This window comes from Acyrthosiphon pisum, chromosome A1 (genome assembly GCF_005508785.2).
Source record: "Acyrthosiphon pisum isolate AL4f chromosome A1, pea_aphid_22Mar2018_4r6ur, whole genome shotgun sequence".
Classification (NCBI taxonomy): Eukaryota; Metazoa; Arthropoda; class Insecta; order Hemiptera; family Aphididae; genus Acyrthosiphon; species Acyrthosiphon pisum.
Window position 1 is genome coordinate 57,510,804 of NC_042494.1, and position 22,428 is coordinate 57,533,231.

General features: G+C 27.3%; 1 protein-coding gene across 1 annotated transcript in view; it reads right to left on the reverse strand.

The window, feature by feature from the left end:
* The window catches only part of LOC100158787 (leucine-rich repeat-containing G-protein coupled receptor 5), an 89,194-nt gene that overhangs the window by 62,088 nt on the left and 4,678 nt on the right, over positions 1-22,428 (reverse strand). The window lies entirely within an intron of this gene.

Below are 22,428 nucleotides of genomic sequence, written 5' to 3' on the forward strand. Positions count from 1 at the left end.
ATTTCTTGTTTCAAAATTAGACTGTATCTTTATTTTGGGAATATGGACAATATGGTACTATAATAATAATTAGTGTATTTATTTATTTGATCAACATTTTGTTGTAGAAACAATATACGATAGTGTTGATGTGCATTTTGTCAAAATGACGATGAATAAGAAGTAGGTAGTTGGTAACTCGGAGGATCGAAATTTTATTTTAAATATTTTATCAGGACGTGGTTTAAAAATAATTGCCGAAAAAGTTTTGCTCCATAACACGTGTGTTTACGTTAGTCGCAACGCATACAATTTTACAATAGTTATATATTTACGAGCAAAACGATATTTTTTTTTATATAGTAAGTTTTCTAGTTGCTGGATCTCACAACAGTAAAAAAAATAATTTGTATATATAATGTACCTAATCAAAATTTACACATTTGGATACGCTAAATCGGCTCATTTGATTAATTGTAGTAAGCACGCACGAGTGAATGGTGTTAATAAAAAATAAGGGACTTTCGGGTCATTATTTTGTATTCAGGTGTTGAATCCCCCTCTACCAAAAAAAAAAGTCTCAAAAAGACAGAACAGATAGAAATCAAATATTCATAAAATAAATAGAGAAAAATATGTACTAACCACGATCAAGTTTTTAATTTTGTTCTGGTTGTAACAAATAGTCCAAGATATTATATTATATATTATACCTAGTGTATTTCCAAATATAATTATATTTTATAAATGTTATAGAAAATGTTTAATTACAGTTATTGACTGTATTGTTACAGTATTATTGTTTTACTCATTTGGATGTCGATGAGTTTATTTCAATATTTTTCGAAGGCTAAATTGAATTAACCATGAGAAGATGGAGTTAATTTTGAAGGTTGGCTTTCAATGTGTTCACCATAATATTATACATTAATACATACATCGAAATACTCAACCTAAGTTCTTTTCTCTTAAACATTTCACTCACAATATGTTATAATAATACCTTTTACAATTTTCTGTGCCTCACAAAATCACATTCTGAATGCTTCTTTTAGATGAACTGTTGGTTTATTGTTCTTATTGTTGTAGACTAAGGTCAAAGCTTGTTTAACTTTCTAATCATGCTGTAGGTATACACCTTTTTAGCTGCCATTAAACACATTAAAAATATATTTACTTTACTCTTGTTACTAACTATAGAATAAACAATTCGTAATCTATTACAAAAATGTTAATTTAGTTGAAAATATATATGACAATTTGAATTTATTAACATTTTGTATTTTAATTAATTTTCACTCTCCAAATATGTTTTTGATTTTTGTATTTAATTTCTTACTCTTAATGTTTCTACCAATCGAACAGTTTTTGTTTTTAATTTAAGCTATTTCATAGTTTGAAATTGTAATAATAACTATTTTGAATCACTTAGGTACTATGATAATATTTTCTGCAATACCTATATTATTTTTTGTGGTTACACTCGTGTATTATAATAATTTAGTTTAATATAGGCAACAATAAAAATATAATTATATTAAAATAATAATACAACAATATGAATAAAATTATTTTTTGATATTTGTATCTTTGAATTTTATAACATTATTTTCCCAATTTTATTTTAATGTACATCGTATTTTACTATTGTTCTTATTCTAGACATGCATTTTCATTTCCATAGTATTTTAAGCTCTTTTATGATTAATGGATGAAGAAAATTCATTACATTATTTTATATAATATAATGAAAGGTAATTAACACAATTTAAACAAAACTCTGTGGATTTATAACCATATTATTCAACACGCTTAGCTTTTTGGCTCTAAACAATTTATCAAGATAAATTTATAATACCTCAAGAAAAAGAATTTTAGTTGTCTTCAAAAATAAATAGTTAACATTTTTAATTTTAAAATAACCGTGCATTATTTCATAGTAAGTTATACCGCTTATCCTAGTCTAATATTTTAAAAAAATGAATTAAAATATTAAAAACAAAAGTTTACCTACATTTACGCGATGATGCAGTGCTATTAGTGCTAGTCAAATTCAAAATGTGAAAATAGTTACTAAATCAGCAAAAATAGTTAATTCAGTTAAAAAACGATAAGGTATATATTTGTTTTGTCACGTATATGTTTCATTGGGTAGAACCTAATATTTATGAAGATTAACACTATTTAATTTTAATTATTAATGAATTTTATGCACTTATAATTTACAGAAAATAAATTATATATTATTTAGTATTAGGTATATGATTGAATTCAGATAATATGTCAAAAAAACTTATATTTTGGGAAATATATTATTATTGAATGTTTTTACTGAAATCAGTTATTGGGTGAATAACGTTTTCAAATAATGAAATAAGAATTACTAAATAATCTAAAACTTTTTCTGTAAGCTATTTCCAAAATAACCATATAAAGTTTAACGGTATAATATTATGCTATAAAGTATAGGCATTTTTACAATCGTTTCAATCTTCTTCCATCCAAATGTAAAATAAATTTGGTTTGATTATAGTATTATACCAATAATTTTATGAAAACTACGAAAGAAGATAAAACTGCGCCCATCAGATTTTATGGAATATCTCATGTAATGCTATAGGTCATAATAATATGATATATAGTATAGAAGATTATACATATAATATTATACATATAAATAGAAAAAAATATCTTTTATTTATTTAACACTAATTTATAAATCAATATGATTATTTTATAATAATTAATGAAAAATAATATAAATAAAATTATTGCTAGAGATGAAAAAATTATTTAGTAATGAATACATCAAAAGTGTATTTGATACATTATTAATAAAATATACAAGATTATTCGATTATAATTATGAAAATATCCACTACCTATATTAAATTAATACCAAACTTATTTAAATTAAAGAAATATCAAAATACAAAAAAAAAATTAGAAGTTCAATCTAAATGGAATTTTCTATCTATATATATGGGTGCTATATTGTAACTTTTTTTTCTATCTAAAATATGATTATTTAAAAAATTAAAATCTAAATAAAACATTATACCACCAGTACATTCATTGTTTTAAATAATTAATATCTAGTTATATTATCTTTAGACCTAAACAATTACGTTCAAAATGTAATTATTGCTTTATATGTTAAATAAATACATTATTAATTATCAATTTATGATGTGCCACAGAAGGGCGTCTATTAAAATTATGTACATCAAATAATATCACATTATAAATGCACATAATATGCTTATTGTCAGTTCTAAATTTACAGATTGAGTATAATATATAAAAAAAATCGTTATAATATATAACTTTAAACCTCGGTTAGGTATTATGTTTTTGATCTTAAAATACGAATAAGGTCCTAAATTAAATTGATAATATTTTCATTATTATTATAATAAACTTTTAAATCACAGACTAAAAATATTCCAAAAAAGACCTTGTTTGAAAAAGTACCATTTCAGTTTGCATATCACAAACTAAACATTACAGAAAACCGGAAATTATCCTAACAACTTTTGAGAACACTGTACTATTATAACTAGTATAAAGTAATGTAATGTACGAGGACTGAGGAGTAAAATCTAGTTTGACATTTCGAGTTACCACAGATTATTTCTGTAAAGTTTACAGAAAATAGTGAGTTTAAATTAAAGTTGTGTAATTATATACGTTTCCCAGCCGTCGGTTTATGTAATCGTGGTTTGTAAAATCCAAATGAACAAATGTCGGGATATGTATTAGAAAAGTATGTTACTATAGTGTCCAATATTTATATAAATTATAATAATTAATTACAATAGGTTCTATCATAAAATAAAATAATATGTAAAATGCAAACGGTACCCAAAAATCATCATGTTATTTTAAAGCTTTAAGAAACGCTTAAAACAAAATAATTATGAAATCTCTCAGCGAATGTATATCGTTGTTTGCTAACAAATGATAAATTTCAAAATCGCCGGTGCGTTAGTTGAACCATTATAGGTTTTCTAGTATCGTGAAGCCGGAAAGGCAATAAAAACCGATGACCCCTCCACCACCACCAGAAATGTCATGAACGCATAAAAGCTAAAACTATCCTCCGACCTTTTATTTTGGTGACAACTTTAACGTCTCAGCAAGGAGCCAAATTTATGTGAAATATCCTCTTTTTTTCTTTTTTTTTTATTAGACACGAAGGAAAACCATGGCTGTAATAGAACGTCATTGATCAAAATATAAGGATACAGAGCTTATATACAGATATTGGAGACAGTTTTTTATTTCAACAGATTGAAGTTTTAATTATACAGCTTTAAGTGCGAATCATTAATAGAATATAATGAACCAACTATTGAACATGGCGCAATATCATCAGTCGTGAGGAGGTATAGGGAGATTCTTAAGGAGTCAGTACCCTTTAATAGAGAACGAGACGATCAACTATGGAGTCCTTATAAGGCGAAACAGATGTAAACTGGTATAGTTGCGACCAATAACTTGAATTCTTTTCACACCCGATAACTGTGAATCTGGTCTTCAAAACCAAATAAATATCTTAGCGCATTATGCTAAATATAATAACATATATTATAATGGATGTGCGTGTATTACGTTCATTGTGTTAATTGAATAGCATAATTCGACATAGGTAAAGGGTTTTTTTTCAATTAAAAATTTATCAATTAAAATTATTTTTACTCTTCATATTTTTAAATTATAATTAGCACTATTGCTATTGAATACTATTTTTATCTTACGTATTAAGAAGTATATCTCTCCAAATCGTAACAAATATTAAAACACGCGGATCTTCGCATAATATTATGTTATCTACCCTATTTTTAATTAAAATAAATACAGACCGTATTTACGTAGAACTGGTCAGAAAAGAATCGACTATTATTGTATCTATATATTCAACTAAACCATCGCTGGTTCATCCAGTGTATTTTAGTACCAAGTTTTAAAATCCATAAACTTGTTTGACATCAATTTCGATCTTTAATTAAACGGCAACGTGTGGTTAGTAAATCCTCGGTAGCGCCTATAATGTATCAAAACCTGTCATACCGTTGTTCTAACTAAGCGACTCGTGTAACGAAATGCGACGTCATATGATATCAGCGTACCTAACGTCATAAAATAACGCATTTTTACAGAATAAAAATTTTAAATTTATATCATGCAAGACAACAAAATACGAGTTGTATTTTTTACATCTGTATTCAAAACAACATTCATTGAGTCAAGGTTTATATTCAAAATGTTTATAATGTTTATTTAATTTTAACGATGGTAAAAAATATTATATTACTTGACTTATATACCATTATGACGTACATTGTGTTGATTATGTTTGCTTTATAATATTTAACACCAGGTCATGATATTATGGAATCATTTTTTGTGTGATACAAAAAAAAATATTCTTAAGACTTTCTAATTCGGTATTCGTGTAATTGAATAAAGAAATTGGTATCTTTCTATTTATTTGAAATTTTAAAACGAACTAGGTATATTATCTTAAAATATAATAGTTATTGTTTCATTCTTATGTCCTTACTCCCATCTCATTAAAAATAATATTAGATGTTTTTTATAATGTACAATGTTTTTTACATATTTATCTCTTCTAAATCTTATGATTTTTTTAAGAAACTAATTACAAAAACAAACGCCATAGGTAAATTTCAAATATAAATATTATCAAATAATTTAATTATTATTTATGTTGGATTCCGTTTGTTTTAGTTAATCTCTAAATCTAAAAATATAATATAATCATTAGTAGTTTTGAAGTTAAATTTAAAATGTTTCAATAACTTTTCGACAAGTAGGTACTTGTTTTAACCTATGTAATTAAAAATATTTCGTTTATTTTAATTAAAAATTAAACAATCAACGCATCTTTACTTATTTTTCATTTAAATATTTATATGATATTCTTTACTCAGCTGTTCCTGTTATATTTCTCATATATTATGATTATTATGGCATAGCTGCTGATGCTACGCACATTTGAGTACTTAAAACAAAATATCTAGGTACGATGGGTAAATGCCTATAACCAATAACGAAATCATAATATATAGGTAATAACGACGGAGTGTACTACAAAAGCACCGCGTAGTACACAATAATAATAATATTATTATTTTATACACAAAAACAATTTGACGACGACGATTTACGGGGAGGGTCGTACTACTACTACTACACTGCCACTTTACACGATATTCGGTATTATACAATATAACAGTGGTTTTTGGGCATGTCAGTCGCGTTGTGCGGTCGCCGTCGTCGCAGTGGGGTCGCTCTCGTCTAAATGCGCGCAAATGCAATTAAAACGACTTAACTGGAGCATAGAAGATGGCTAAATGTTTTCCGACTCGGTGGTTTCGTCCACGCCCGCGATCACTCCACTCCGCCTGGGCACGACGTAAAATGCAATTTCGCAATTTTAATTTCATCGCGCGATCCACACACGACGCGACCGTTCCCGAAAATCGCCATAATACTACACGATATTATTATTATTATTATTATAGTCGTGAAACAAACGCAATAATATCCCACGCCACGACAAAGTACGTCGTGTTTAAGAATGATAAAATTATTATTATAATATACACCAAAAACATATAATAATATACACGAGTGTCGCGACGGCGACGACGTGCGCCTGCAGAGGACCGTCTCGGCGATACGATAATCTGTATACGCATACGATAATAATAATATTATGCAATATGCATATCTGAGTTAAAGTCACTGGTGGGTGATATATTATATTCGGCGTCGTCTCGTATCCGTGTCATAGGCGCGGTGGCTTGCGCGAGCTGCTTGATAATATTGTTATATTATTTTTAAAGCAATAACTTCGTTGAAGATCTCTGCACTCGTGGGGGAAGGCGATGGCGTCACATAAACACGATAGGTACCTATATAATAAGCACACGTGACGAGCGAGCGCGCTTCACACGTCTCTCGCACAGAGATATTATAATAATATGACTTATATTATTATTATTATTATTATTATATTATGTGTATTGTGTATGTATTATACGTTATAAACAGTGCCTAGGTATATATGTATATTATTATAATATATACGGTCGTGTCGTTGGAACGAAGAGGGCAACACTATGTATATACATATATACCGCGCTGTGCATGGCACGGCGATTGGCGACAACGCGAGCGGCAAACAAGTATTTAATATTCCAGACCACGAGCCAACCGGAATTACTCGCAGCCGTTTTTGATCCCATTATAAAATCCTTCTCCTCCAACAACCCCTGCCCCCCACCCCCGACCCCGTACCCTCTATACACGGACAGACGATACTGTTGAGTGTACGTACGTGAATCTGCGGGGGGGTGAGTGCACCCACTGCCAGAGGGTGCGCTCCGTGAATTCGAGACTCGTACACACGTAAAGTGCACGACAATATATACGCGTGTACTGTTTTGGTATTAGCGGCGTTCCTCCACCACCTAACCCTGCCGAGCACTCGCTCGCTTGCCCGCTCATCGGTGTGACGATAGCTCTCTAATTGTTCCAGCGTTTAACCTCCCTCTGTATAATATACACCCTACCCTCTGACTTTCCGCCGTCCACCATCCACCCCGGCATTCGAACATATTGCAGCACTTATAAAAGCCGAAAACGTGCTAGCGCCACAGCCGTTGACTGCTTTCACGTGCGTTCGAAAAACGTACGTCGCACGGTACGACTATGATGGCTACAGTTCAATTTTCAGCGAATGTGCGACGACGAGAAGGGTGACAGTAGGGTAGTAAATGAGTTCATTTTTAAATTATTTCGGTGCCTAATAGGAATGCAAATGGTGTATTATGTTTTATGTGCTACAGAAAAAGGAATAATAATGCCACGGACATTAAAATGTATATATATATTTTTTTTTTTTTAATTTTTATCAATCGTGAATTTTTTTGGTAAATCAAAAAAAAAAACGGAATACAAAAAAATTCCACGGACGCCGTTTTCAGAAAAAAAATATCACCCTTTATTCGCGCAGTGTTCTCTACACAAGAAACTATTTTAATTTAAACATACCGGTCAAAAGGTCTTTCACTCGTGACTCTGCGTGGTATTAATCCTAATTAAAATATTATGCTACAATAATATTATAATAACAGCAATAAATTATCCCTAAATGTAATTCCTTATTTATTAACACTATAAGTTTGTTATAATATATGATGATCCTATTCATTTAACATCGTTCTATAATTATATCACGATCACCTTATGATATATATATTGACCTTATATTTTACATTTATTACACGACACGTATATTATTTTACTTATATATTCATATTTATACACATACGATATTGTATGTTATCGTGAAATAATTTGTACAATTTGGGAACGTGAACAAACGTTGGTTATCGCCGATTATCAGAAAAAAAATTATATTTTCAAATCACGCTTTTTTTCAAGTTAAATGTTTGAAGTTACGCGTCTTTGGCACACATTAATTAATTAATTATATTATACTATATTAACTAAACGTACTTTGTTGCAGTATAACATAGTTAATTCTAAGACAATTATTATGAATATAATTATTTACCAATGAGCTGCAATAACTTATAATACCTATCCTTTTTTTTGTGTCAAATCATTTCTATAAAATAACTAAAACTTTATTATAAAATGATTATAAAACATATTTTATGGATATATTATACTGACCTGCAATAATGTTCGTTACATTTAGTTTTAAATTTCCATACAATATTTAAGAATACATTTTTACATACATAATTGTTCCAATTACACAATTTAATATTATACTTTTTAAAGAAAAATTACTTGTACTATTTTAGGGCTTGATTAAAATTATATCATGTTTACAAATTTATTATAAACATGCTCATTTATCATATTAATTGTACAATAGCGTTTTAATAGCTCTATTATATGTTAATATTTTTTAATCGAATATTACAATTAAGAAATTATAAAAATTAAGTACTAAAGTTAATTATCAAATCCAAAACGATACACATTTTTTTTCTATTAATTTATTAAAGAATATCGTTGAATAAATAATATTATTATAACTCATTGCTTTCAAATAATAATATATTGTGGTATTTAAGTTATTTATAATAGGTACCTATATTTGCGTGTTTTATGTTCATTAAAATTTAACTACGATATATAATGACAAAAAACTCTGTAAGTATTAAGGTACTAACTACTAACAGTTTTAACTCCAAACTTCTTAGGTTAGAGCTACACAATAATATAAGTACTATTTTACTCAATTACTCCTTGAACAATATTATATAGGTAGGTACCTACCTTGTTAATAATTTAAACTTATTTTAACTATAAGCAGTTTTATTTTCTAAAAATTCTCTAGTAAAAATAAAATAATACTATCATTATTCAACAAGGTACTTACTGTTAAAAAAATATAATTTAATATTTAAATTTTTATTTTATGTATGAAATTAACTCAAATTGTTCAACACATGAGTTGTACCTATAATTCAGTATTACTACTTGGCTAACAGTTTTATCAATACCAAAACCTTTGTTATATTATTTTCAATACTTTAAACCATCGTTGCGATGTAAGACATTTTGTTCGATTCTTTGGTTATGGCTAGGAGTCTCAATGACTTACCATAATTTGATTGTAATTGGATAAACTTTGTTCATCTAACAAATATCCGTTATTTATATAAATAAATAAAATAAAACTATGAGTATAACTATTAACAACTAAGAGTTGTATAATTTTTTTCTTGGAAAATAACACTTGTGTCATAAATAGGAAAACTTTTGATTTGTAAATAATAATTATAATAATAAATATAACTTCTAAAACAAGGACAATATTACATCAGTATATGCCTAATACACATAATACAATTATATAGTCTAAACATTTAGCCATTTATGTATTGACGTATTTAATACACATTTTCAACTTGTTTTTTTTTAGATTTAATAATAAATTACCATATAACGGTTTCCGAAATATTATTTTATTCCTGTCAAAATAAACGAAAAAAATTATTTCATAGTATCTTTTTTGCCCATAGAAAAGAATTCGCAAACATTTAAATATATGCGCGAATTCAAATACGGCAAGAAAGAAATCTTAAAAGTCATAATAGGATGACTTACGATTATTGAGATAAATCCTACACGTATAACATTTCCTTCAATAAAATTATATTACCAAATGCCCATTTCAGTACGTCTCGGGTCAATGGTTTTTAGGGTTTCCGTTGTTTATGATAACGAGTCCCCTTCTCTTCGTAACACCAACGTCAGGATAATATACAAGGGAACGACCACAGTGGCGACCGAGAGAGTAATAATTAAAAATGCCGCAACATCCTCTGGTGCCGAAATTTAATCTGCAAGCGGATTTTGCTGAGAGTAAAAACTTTTCTCGTCCCGATTAATTTATTGTCATTATTACGTTATACGAAAAACCCCTTCTCATAGTTGCATTATATGGAGCTGAACAAAAAAAAAAAAAAATTCTGAGTCATTAAACATTAATTAGGGAATAAATCGAATTTATTTTACGCCACACTTCTTGGAAGAAAAATAGTGGTAGACTGGAACATTTTTAAAAACTTTTTTTTGATTCCACTACAACGGATAATTTTTTAAACCAATAAAATAATATGCCTATTCTTAAAACTTTTAAGTTATTTTGATTCTATGAAAATGTATTTTGAAAAAAAAGGAGTTGTAAATTATAATATTATGTAATATAAAGTTGAAACCTAAAAAAATGTTGTGTCTATTACCTTATTTAAAAACTATTACACAGTTTTCTTTAATAAAATGATTATAATATTAAACTGTTCTAAAAGTTACAAGTTCAGCTTATAAAAACATTGGAGGCATTAATCAATAATTATCATCCTTGATCATGAACAATATTAAAGTTACTAAACGTTCAAGCATCGTACACACATTACACATTTTATTCCAAATATAGTTAAACAGTATATAATATTATCAAGACACGCATCTATAGATAAAAAATATGTTTTTCTAGAGTAATTTAACTACTTATACTACTGTACACCTTCAAATGAAATCGTTCTTTAATCAAAGTAAAAAATATTTTACGTTTCTTGAAAAAAGTTATTTTTTTAATTTATCCGTAAAGTAGTTGAAAAAGTAACTTTTCCTTATAAAATGTAGGTAATTTCTTCCGTTTCTCGTAAAAAGACATAATATAATAATATTATATCCTTTGAAAAAGTAAAATAAATATAATTGTAAATTTATACATAATTTATTTACATTTGTATAATGACATTTTACAATTGATAACTTTATAAAATGTTATTAAATATTTTTAAAAAATAATTTCCTACCATATACGGCTATTTAAACAAGAAAATAACATAATACGTATTAAAATCAACGGAGCATGCAAATAATAGCACATATTATCACAGGGTACACTGCAGATAATCTAACAATATTTAATTTAAATGCAGCTATTACACAATATGGCTTAAGGGGAATCATAAAAAATTAATATTAATTTAATATGAAAAAAAAAGAAAATATGTATGTATATGTATAATCGTTGCGTAGAAGAATGATTACACTAAAAAAGAAACGATTTGTAAGGAAAAACTTAAACAAAATTAAAGAGTTTACGTTTTTTTTACACATAGGACATAATAATATAAAAAAAGGAAAACAATTAAAGCTAAACATAAAACTGGTTGTATCGTTAAATTAAATTTATTCTAAACAAGTGATAATTTGTTATCACTAACTATAGCAGTGAGCACTATAAGCTACAGAGAAAAACCAATTTATTATTTAATACAAAGTATATACTGCTATCATAAAACACTTAATTTTAAATTCTTAACCGAGAAAATATAAAGTTGTTGGTTTTGCAATGATTTATTTTAAAGGGTGTGGTTAAAAAAAATTGTTCAACAATGTGATCAAGGCATCAAGCTCACCCATTTGTAACAAACAATAATACTCAATTTCATTCTTTAGATCAATGATTTATAGAGTATTGGGAAAAATCCAAAACTAGAAGTTTTCAATCGTTCAAATTGCACATATTTAAAATATAGGTACCCACGCACTTGGGTAATCGACAATTTGAATAATTCGGATATTATTAATAACGCCTTGATATATTGTATACATTTCCGAATAATTTTAGGCAATGCATATACACATACAATACATTGAATAGCACATACGTACCATTTCTTCATTTCATCATACATTGTATACTTGTATCAAAATATAAGTAATCACTATAAATGTAATCACTGATCAGTGATGTGAAAAACTAAACATTTTGTAGAACGTCTAAATATATTTCGGTAATTAATCATCATAATTCATAATAACATAGAGAGTAATGTTTATGTTTATATTATTATACTATATTATTTATATAAATAATGACTTTATGTACTTTGAAGTAACTAGGTATATTGAAATTTATTTTTGTTGAATAGCGAAATAGAAATCTCACGTGCCTTTATGATTTTTATTTGCGTATTTAAAATTCACTCAGGTCGTACCTACTATTGTATCAAATTTGAATATTTGTTATCAGTGACTGGTTAGTAGCGCTGTATTTTTTCTATTTGTTCATCGCTTAATGTATTTAAGACGTAGAAAATCACCTATTTAATCATACCTAGTACAATTTTGATTAAATACATCAACACTAATTTAGTACCTAAGCGTTTATATTATAATTTCCGTTAACATGGCTTGAAATCCACGAATACTCGCTTTATTCCTAATAAATTGAGTAATTTGACTTACACCAGTAAAAATACAAATATCTATGGATCTACAACTGTCATATTATTAACCATGTCATATTAATATTATAAACTTACCACCTACTTAATGGCTAATAATTGTATTATCATTGCTGCATATTATACAGACCAGACGTAAATAAATATAAAGGTAAATAAAATGCTAATAAAGGTGGCAATGCCATTTTAACACATTATAAAATTAATAAACAGTGTATGCAGATGATTTAGTTTTTGACGATAACAATAAATATTTATCATTACCAAAATATTTTAAAGTTGCTCTAAACAACGATATATAGTTTTATTGACTCCTTGAAATTGTATATTGTGTTTGTTTATAGCTGTTGATTTTTTTATATTATTAGGCACTTAGCTAGACTATTCGTCATGGATAAAGCATAATATTTTTATACTGACGAAATCGTAATTTTTACTTAAGCGTAGTTTCATTTTAGAAAATATATCGAGTCGGATAGTAGTAGTACCTATGACTGTAATAATATAGGTTGACATTATGTGTGTCGGACCGAACAATTTTGGTAGAGAAAACCTTGGCTTTGTAATAATTAATGGCCCGCATTGTGTGAGCTCCGTGGTTTCAACCTCGATTTTCACCTTGCTTGAAAAATATGTAATACAACGTATTATAGACATAAGTGTTAAACATTATCAATGTTATACGTAGCGTACCTTCTCAATAGATGAAAAATACTACCTACTCTGGCACCGTATGGTATTGGAATGACAACATTTTTAACCAATAAGAGGAGGGTCATATTTTTTCAAAATATCGTATTTCTGATGCCGGACGTCTGTCATAAGCAACGGTGCAGAAAAAAATAGTAAACAGCCCGAAAGTACATAACGGAAAAGGAATCTCTGAGAGCAAGATAAATAGTAGCCAAAAACAGAGCTCACACAAGTTTTTCGTGAAATGATTTATTATTGCTCGTTATTCCCCATAACAGTTTTTTTCTTTATCATCGCTCCTGTATGGTATCATTTCGATTTATATTATTCTGAGAGAATTTACGCTCTTTGACAGTCTTTATAGTTCAGACCTATACTTCAAAACATAATTTATTGTTCGTTTCATTTATTTATTATTATTATTATTTTTATTTTTTTATCAAAAAGATAAGCTGAGTTATTTTTCAAAGTTTACGAAATACGTGATTCGCATGATAACAATCGAATGAATTTAAAATTCAACGCACTAAAATAATCTAAGTATATTTATAAATTATTCAAAAAAGTAAACAATAACGAGAAAATTATTTAATAATTAAAATGAAATTAACGATTTTCAAAACAATTCAACATAATTTATATTGTTATAGACGTTCTTAAGTTATTATTTTATTTTTTTCATTTTAAAAAATTAACAGGCAAAATTATCCCTCGGGTGCTGCATATTTAAATATGGAACTTTCTTGGTTAATCAAATAAATAACCGAACTTAAATTATTAATTGTAAAAAAAAAAAATGTTTTTAGAAACAATGTAAATACCTATATTATTATGTTTTAAAAACATTAATATATAGCTTCTGGTCAAAAAAATAAACTAATATATTCAATCCAAATAATAATATTATACCTATATACATAGTTTAATATATTATATGTATCAAGGTATACAAATTAAAAACTTTGATTATACTCCCATAATGAATTATAAAAATTAAATAAGTACATATTAAATACAAATTAAATTGTACCTATAATAATATAAGTTACCTACCTATAATATTATATATAAGTAAATTTCTGAATCATTACGTTTCAATTAGCTACTTATAATTATTCAAAACATGAAATAGTTGAGTCACATCTCTAACTGAACGCTGAAAGGTAGACAGTGTTGTGTTCAACAAAACTAATTGGATCAACGTTATTACATACCATAAAACTATCTAACCTTCCTTAATTTTCAGCCGTTTCCTTTATAAAGTCTTAAATTGTAAAAACATAATTAAATAAATAATAATTACGCAAATTTTTAATAAATATTCGAAAACTAACTGGTAGAACCATAAAAGCACAATATATTGTAGCGATAACAGCCTAGTTGCCAGAGCTGCTTTATGATCAATAACAAAAAATATGAACATGTCTACTTACTGGTTATTATACCTACTTATTTAAAGAAAAATTATTGTACATTTTGAAGTATTCGTAGCCTTCGTGCGGTTTAAATAAATATTATCCGAATCTTTAAAACGAGTGCTGACGAACTACTACATCATAAATAACATGGGACAATTATTTTACTTTTTGCTTTATGGTTAGTAACTGTATACATTTAACGGCGTCGTTAAAAAGGTCCACCCAAATCCGATTTCGATGTACACCACTCTCAAGTCGATGACTGTCGTTTACGATCACGATTAAACACTGAAATATAGGTGGTTAGGGAAAACCCAAAGGATATTGTTATTTACGATCGAAGTGAAAACTTTTCCCGAAGGAAATATGAATTTTGCTTTCATCATCAAGTGCCTTTCACGCAATTCTTCATATGAGTGCCAAAAAAAAAAAAAAAAAAACAAGGAAATTTATAGTCAAGCCAAAAGTTTGTGCTGATAAAAAATATATATATTATATACATTTGAATGCGTTGTTTTCTTATCTGAAGTACATATTTAAAGAATAAACTCATTTAATGTTGATTCTACAGTGAAATGTCGCAAAATATTCTCTTTACATAAAAAATTCAATTTTTTCATTTCGATTCTTAGAGTCTCGTCTGAGCTCCTTGAGGCGTTACAATTGCATTTTAGTGCCAAATAAAACACAACGATAGGTTTTTTATGATTTTCTTGGCACAAATTTTATGTTGTTCGTTCATGAAAAACTAATACATCCGGTGATCCTGTCGTCCAAATACCTAAATGGAGTTTTCTCAAAACACATTGAAGGAACTCATGCCGAACTCATCGAAAATTCGAAAAGTTTCCAACCCATTGTATATACTTATTTTTACTGGATTCGATTTCCTTATATCACGTACGAAGTGTTACAATGCATCAACTTCAGAATACATTATAAAGAAATCAAAAAAAAAACAAATCTGCAGAATAGGAATGACTTAAAATTTACTCGGTTTTTATTTTTTTATAATATTTATTGTGTTTATTGAATACCTTCAAGTTATTTAGATTGTAAGAAAAAAATGTAGCTTGGCATTAAGATAAAAAATATTTGTATAATTATATGTATAAAATACAGAACAGTAAACTGCATAATATCGTAGCAGATTTTCTGATATCTCGTTTATTCTCTGGTTTATTCAAAAGTACCTACTCTTCCGGTTCCCAAGGATTGTTCCACATTATTATTATTATTTTATAAATATTAAGTACATTCTCAGTTAACTTTATATCTAATATCAGCTGACATTATATAATTAATACCTTAAAATTATAATTACCCACAACATATTATAATCAATTATGGAAAGTTAATCCCTTATATTAATCCCTATAAAGTATACTACGCGTTTAATTAATTCAATTAGGGCTAATCATCTTTTATGATATAGAATCAAATTTGAAACTCAATACCTACTACATATTCTATAGAACCTATTTTAGATATTGATTTTATAACTACGAGATACCAAAATACTGTAGGTACTATGGCCTTGAAGATTTAATTCATTAAATGAATAAATAACGCAGTCGATTTAATACGAAACAAAAAGTATTAAAAAGGTATACGTATCCATAAATCAAAATTTAAACAATTACTAAACACGCACAAATATGCGAAGATATTATAAAATTTAAAAAATATAATATATTACAATGCTCTTCTAATTAAGTATAGTTTTAATTTTTTTCAATTAGATTCCATTTAATTATATAAAAATCAACAAGTATCAATATTCAACTTATCACTTATGTTAATAGTTTAATAATTATATTTTAATATCACTGCTTTCTTTTTATAATTATAAACGTCTCTGAAAAACATTTTTGTACCTAAATCATAATTATTAAGGTATGGAACTTCAAGTATACTTATTATGAAAAAGAGCTATACCTATCATTGTTTATGACGAAAAAATATATTATGTATACTTAAAGTTATAATTTGTATAAGCATCATAAAAACCAAAACTGCAGATTACAAACAGAACATAAAATATTTTAAAACTAAATGCATTTTAAAAACTAACAAACATCAAATAGGTAGTTTTATCGTTAAAAACTTTTCATTAATATCAATACATCACACAATTATTGATAGGTTTTTGTGAATCTCTTAATAATTTTTAATATTTTTCAATGAAACAAAATAATTATGATTCTCAAACGGTACAATAGTATTTTATAACTTAAATGTATAAAAAAAATTCTATGTTAGAAGCTCTTTAATGATAGAACTAACATAGATAAAATAAATAGATTTATTTAAAAACTAAATAAGTACTAACCCGTAATATATTAAATTTGCATAAAAATAAATACCTACCTATACAGTTTAAATTGTAATTAAATTTAAAAAAAAAATAAAGTATTTTATAACATTTTACTCTAATAATAAACTCTATTGTTTTAAAAAAGAAAAATCAAAATATTATTTTAATTAAAATGTCCAAATATTTAAATAAATAAATTAAAGCCATATTAATCAATCTGATTAACAAATTAAAGTTAGCTCTAAATAACCTAAATTCAAAGTTATGTAACGACTAGTCCCTGTCGTCCCATTTCGACATTATAATAACTAAATCTATTTAAATACCTATTCAACAATTTATTAGTATGAAACCGCGAATTCGAGACAAACCAGAAATAATTCACTAAAGGAAATAAAGTTCTACATGTCGCCTTGAGATCATGAAATTATTCTCCACAGACGCCAGCAAACAGGACAGAAAAAAATTAAACGGTCAAGAACAAAATTCCTATGATTCATGCGCCAATTCAGTCACGGTAAACATATAATCAGTGATAGCATCATAAGTTATGATATATATACATAATCATATATATATATATATGATTCATAACTCACTATTCAAAAACGAAATCCATCAAAGACAATTTTCCACAACCTATATGAAATCTACTAGCCCATTTTAGTAGCTTATGCAAACTAATTTAATTTTAGCCTTATTATTATATAAATTTAATAACACATAAATATTACTATTTGTACACAGTCTAAAAAACCTATCATATTGTCAGCCAATAACCCTGCCATTGACGAGTGTTATTCATAAATACGAACTATTTCATATTATTTTGTCTTAATTTTAACAGTTAATGTACCTAGCCTGATTTTTTTTTTTTATTAAACACACCTTTATAATAATTCAAAAAAAATCATATAAACACCATGGTTACATACTTTTTATTACATTCCATGAACTAATAAAGGATGATTTATAGTAGGAAACGGGTTGGTAGGTAGGTACCTATACACAGTATACAGTTTATTAATATAATTACTGAATTTAAAAATACAAAACTAGACGTGTTTCAAAAAGTAATTAGATATCTATATTTATTTATTGTTAGTAAATGAAATGACACACCGTTATTACTAACCATGGGCACAAATTATTATTAGGTAGGTACCTACATTTTCCATTCATATTTTAGATTAAACGTAAAAACAGAAAGTGTGGGAATTATGGTTAAATTTTATTTAACACTTTTGCTAGGATATGACGTCTTCCAAAAGCTTCAAGTAGCCTTTAATCGGATTAGTCGTTAAACCTAATTTGTTCTTTAATGTCATTCTTCGTTTTTTTTTAGTCGTATCTTAATAAGTAAAGAAAACAAAGGAAGATATCAAAGACATTTGTTTTAAAGTATAAGCTCCACTCAGAATTGTTTTTTTTTTAAATTAAACGATGTAGTATTGGTTTAAGACTTAATATCACAAAACGAATGTAATACACGCCACACTAGCTATAATTTAACCCGAATGGATTCTAAATAAAATGATCAAATATTAAGTATGCAACTTTTATAGTGTTAAAATATATTATGTAACGCGTTCAAAGCAATGGTTGTTTGGATAGTTAATTTTGTTTTCCGAGTACATAAATATGATTATAAATGTATAATATTATATTGATATAGGTGTTATGTTTACCTATTTTCAAACATCCAATTCTAAGATTAATGTAGATTTTGAGTTATGAGCGAAATGGAAAATGTTTTAGTTCGTATCATAATATTATTATATGTATTTAAAATATTTTTTTTTATCATCTATCTTACCGTCATATCTATTGAGGTTCCAAAGAGTATACCTTCTATACACTTTTATATGACTCTAATATAGTTATAATTAAAAATGTTAACTAGTTATCCCTCTAGAGGGGTAATTTTTCGATTTTCTCAATAGTTTTAAACACTTTAAACTAATAAACTGTAAGGAAAACCTCACCAGCGATAACTCCGGAAGTATGTTAAAGAAACTTCAGCAAGTGATGTTAATATAATAATATATGTAACCAAGCCATGCTTTGAATAATTTTTCAAATATTAATATAATTTCTAATTTGCTAACAAACTATAGTAACGATCACATCACACCAGCGACCAGCAGCGTTCTTCGCATAAGACTTGAGCGGTGCTATGCGAGTGCCAAAACATCAATAGTTACCTAGCAAATACCATGTCTGGTTTTCAGATGACTACCTATCGAGCGGAGAAAATAATAATCTCCGACCACTGACCACAGACTCCTGTATCGGCTCGTTATACAGTTTATTATCTGAAGTATTTCATAATGATTTATAGGTTTACTATTGAAAAATGTAATACTGATAATGACAAATAATAATAATGATGAATTTAAGCCAAGTTTGCGGAATTTATTCGAAGAGTTACGGTTAAATGTACAAGTCTGTGGCAATGGTGTGGTATATAATGGTCATAATATGCTGACAACTGCTACTGCGTTGGTCCTTTCCACAACATTCCAAAACCCTTGAACGTGTGATATTTATTGTTTCGGGGGTTCCAGAATAATTTTAAGGGTTCCCTACAGGCAGACGCGTTTATTGCTAATTAAATCGAAAGGTCGCTCGATCGATTTTTTTTCTGCCCAAAAACCTCTATGCACGTAATAAACGCGAGCACACGATAACAACAGTTTACTAACTATATAGGTCTATTGTGGGAGGGGCATGCGCTCTTAAATTGCATTATTAACAAAGTCGAAACAAAAACAAGTGTAGGATACAATAATAATAGTGCACCGCAAGTGAAAAAATAAAAACTCAACCAAACACAATGTAGGTACTGATAAATGGTGTACAAATATTTGGCTATTCTCTAGTACGCAAAATATATTTACTCCTTATAATATTATTGTCATCGGAGACTCCAACTCGCCCCCTCACCCCCCAACCCACGTAAGCGGTCTCGATACGAATTGTATAAATACATTTAATCAACGGACATAGGTATTGTTATTATTGTTGTTTTAAACTAATTCGATTTTAATCTTAAAAACATATTGAAGTGATTTCGATTCTTTTTTTAAATGTTCAATAAAAAATCATTAAATCTGATTAAACTAAAATCAACATTTGGTTTTGTGATAGTATTTTTATACTTAATATTTTTTTCAAACATGCTTATAAATATTTGAACATTTATGACCCTATACAAACAATGTAAGCGGTCTGCAGTATGACCTAAACTACTATTAAAATTACATTATATTTTTACTTTTTATTCAAATTCTATTATACACCTACTATTTTCAATAAAATATTAAAAATAAGAAATAATATGGAAATATTTCAATTACTATACATAACCTCTCATTCATATTGACATGTAATTATAAAAGCTATGAATAGTAAATGACTAGGTAGTAGGTACACAAATAAATGTTTGAGACTCTCAATAGTGATTTTATATTCTTGTAAAATGTAGGATAACAATCACTATTATATGCTAATTTTTTAGCGGTAAAAAATAGAATGTTTCGCCCTGCTAACGGTCCATTGTATAAATTAAATCAATGTTCTATCACGTTATTAAAAAATATTAGACATTATGCAATAAATCAATCATATTTTCTCAGCTCGTACAGGGATTGTAAGCATTAAACATATTAAATATTTAATTATTAATAATTCATCCATTATAAATTTGCTTTTACATTATAAGCTATTATATTATAAACTTAGAATATTGTATTATTATTATTATTATTATTATTATTACAGACTTAATTTTACAATCAGTTTTTAGATGGTCTTTGATAATATGATAGTATCTACTGCCTCTGATATATTTTCATTGAAAATAAACTACTAAGAACCGTTCGTGATCCTCTGGACGCTTTAAATGATGAACAACATTGTAAATACAGTTTACCGATGTTGCATTATTACTTGACATGATTTTGATAAACGAGCGACTAAGAGTTGAAAAAATAAACGATCTGAAAAAACTGATTGAGGGTGAATAGACGTGATGTGAGCGCCGTCGTTTTGTTACTAAAGAAATTGTGAATTTTAATATACTATACTGCGACAGTATTTCAGTTAAATTTGCACTAGTTGCACATAAAAATCGTAAAATATTATGTTTAAAATAAACAAAATAACAATATTTATAAATTTTAATTAATGAGTTAGGTACTGTTATTTTTTTATTAGAAAAAACCTATCAAAACATATTTATGAGCAATACAAATAATTTTATCCTATAAACGTGTAAATATAATTAACAAACTAAACTACTTAAAAAAGGATTTTTTTTTTCTAATACATTTTAATACCTATAGTAAGTTAACTAAATTCTCTCTACTTGTATAATACAAAAATTATTTTGCCAAAAATGTTCACTTTCTAGTCTCCATTCAGTTTTAACTTGTATTTATGCCAAAACCACTACTCTTTGACACACACGTTATTATTAAGCCTATGGTTTGTGTTATTGTTTCTACCGTTAATCAATTATGATCGCGTAAATAGTCATATAATGATATTTGATATGTTTGGACATTCAATAAAAATAAATCATGAAAGCGTAGCATGGAAGATGAATCATTGACTTTTGAAGCATAATATGTATATATTATGATATACCTTCAGTCAAAAAATATTAAAATATTTCAATTTACTAAAAATAATATTTTAATAGTAAATACGGATCAAAATGGAAATTTAAAATTTAAAAATTAGAAAATGTTTACATTTCATGTTCTGGTTATCACGATCTAAATAAAGAGATGTTTGTAAATATTATTTTAAGTCTCAATATATTGAAGACAAAATTAAAATAACGTTAACTTTTTATAACTATTATTTTAAAACACTATTTTGTAGTGTAACATATAGACGAAAATTGGGGGGGGGGGGGGGGGCTTGAGGAGTTAATCCCCCTAACTTAGCCGTATCCCCTCCAAAAAAAAACCTAGGACATACAATTTTAAAATGCTATATTGCAATGGTTTGACTTGCCTTTAATATATTCAGCCCCCCCAAGTCAAAAGTTAAAATTGCGCCTATGGTGTAACATTATACCAACATACTATCTCACACTTGTGTAGGATGACTAAACAGTTTTAATTAGGTGAAATTTTTAAATATACCTACATTGATTTTAATTATAGCTAGA